Raw genomic sequence first — 2,266 nt, 5'->3', positions numbered from 1 at the left:
CTGACAGTGTTTTCAAAATTTTGAACCAATATTTTAAAATCAGGAGTTGCACATAAAAATTAAGATTTCTGGCTTGTCTCAAATACCAGGAAATCTGGCAAGCCCAAGTGTGATGGTTAATTTTATGTGTTAACTTGACTGGGCTAAGGGATGCCCAGATAGCTGGTTAGACATTATTTCTGGATGTGTTTGTGAGGGGGTTTCCAAAAGAGATTAGCATTTCAGTTGGTAGACTGAGTAAAGACGATCTCCCTCACCAGTCTGGGTGGGCACCATCCAATCTGTTGAGGGTCTGACAGAACAAGAAGGTGGAGGATGGGGCAAAATCATTCTCCTTGCTTGAGAGACATCCGTCTTCTCCCATGCTCAGATATCAACGCTCCTGGTCCTCTGAGTTTCAGATTTACACTGGGATAAACACCACTGTCCCACTCCATCCCTATTCTTAGGCTTCAGACTCAGACTGAATTACACCACCAGCTTTCAATGGGCTTCTCCATCTCCATAACACATGAGCCAAGTCCTATAATCTCCTCTTACCTGTATCTATATACACCTGTATCTATATACTGGTTCTCTCCCTCTGGAAAAGCTAAACTAAGAACCCAAGTGCACACATTTACATTGCAGCTCCTCACCAGAGCTGGGGGTCACAGCATCTGCCACTCCGCCAGCTTCACTTGCTTGCTCACACCAGGGCCCTGTAGACGCTGGGGGAGGAGCCCCGAGCCAAGAGTCTCAGGTCCAAATTCTTTGGCCTCCTTTCCTAAATCCTGCCCCAAGCTTTCCTCGAAGCCTCATCTCTCGCTACAGACAGAGTGAACATATGATGTGCGATCCAGACTGGGCCACTTTTGAAAGTCAAAAGGGGCACCCAAAATAACAAGTGTCCATTAATCCACAACAGGCATAAACTGGGACTTTTCCTGGCAAACCTGGGCGTATGGCTGCCCAAACCCTGGATCCCAGGGTGGGGGGCATCACACAGCCCCATCTCCAGCCAACCTGCATCGTTCGTGTTTCCTCCATGTGACTGCCTCTGTGCAAGCCGGTGCTTTTGCTCCTTGCTGTCCCTGCTTCTCGGAATATCCTCCCTGCTCATCTCAACGTGTCAGGAGCCAACAGCCTCTTCAAAGCCCAGGCCAAATGTGACCACTTCCTTGAGCTTTCCTCACACTTCCTGCCCTGAACTCCTCTCTCGCTTCTGAGTTTCCAGAGGACTTTGTCAATCTGCTATTATCCTTCCCTGTGTCCCAGATTAGAATCATATCATTCACACAGTCAACAAACTTTTAGGGAGCACTGGGATACAGCAGTGAACAACATAGCCCAAGTTCCTCCCCTCATAGAGTTTATGTTTTACTGCTCATTAGCTCATAAATTTCTCAAGGACAGGAACTGCAGATGGAAGATTTAGTGCCCCGGTCAAGAACATTTGCTACGTTAAGTTGTAAAAACCTCTCCATGCCTTACTCTACTCACCTGCTAAAAGGGAATAATACCCTCCTTCTCTTACAGCAGCACCCTGAGGATTAATGAAAAGCACAGTGACAGTATCTGTAGAGTTAAAAACACTTTAACCATGTAGAATTCTAAAAATAGTAGCTATTAAGCAATGCAAACTGTGATCAGCATATCCTGTATCACCTCCTTTTAAAATTTCTAACACTTGGGGGGCCCCTGGGTGGCTCAGTCGGTTAAGCATCTGCCTTCAGCTCAGGTCATGATCCCAGGGTCCTGGGATCGAGCCCCGTATCGGGCTCCCTGCTCAGAAGGGAGTTCACTTCTCCCTCTCCCTCTGTCTCTGCCCTGGCTGGTGTGCGCACGCTCTCTCTCTTGCTCACTCATTCTCTCTCTCAAATAAATAAAATCTTTAAAAAAAAAAGTAAAATTTCTAACACTTGGAAATGGGTATTTTTATTCCCTTTAACAGAGAAGAAACCCAAGGCTCAGAGAAGTTAAGTGATTGGCTGATGAGGCCAACAGGCTAACGGAAGGAGAGCCAGGCTCAGGCCAGGTATCTGACTCTGGATTCTGAATGCTTTCCACCACACCACACTGAAAACTAACCGGATTCCAGTGTGGTCCAGTTTCTCCTCTTAGGCACAAGACTAAGAGGGCATTGAGAAAAATATAACCTTAGCATCTCCCTGGGGAGTTCCTTAGCAGAGACCATCTCCACCCTAAATGACAGTGGATGTGGTGAGCCAGTAGCTGCCGTGGAGGGGCCAAGACGTGGAGTCACCTAGTCAGCCCTGGACCTGAA

Source organism: Mirounga leonina, unplaced genomic scaffold (assembly GCF_011800145.1).
Source record: "Mirounga leonina isolate KUSES-001 unplaced genomic scaffold, KU_Mleo_1.0 Mir_153, whole genome shotgun sequence".
Lineage (NCBI taxonomy): Eukaryota > Metazoa > Chordata > Mammalia > Carnivora > Phocidae > Mirounga > Mirounga leonina.
The sequence above is the reverse complement of the archived record's forward strand: the minus strand, read 5'-3'. Positions refer to the sequence as shown.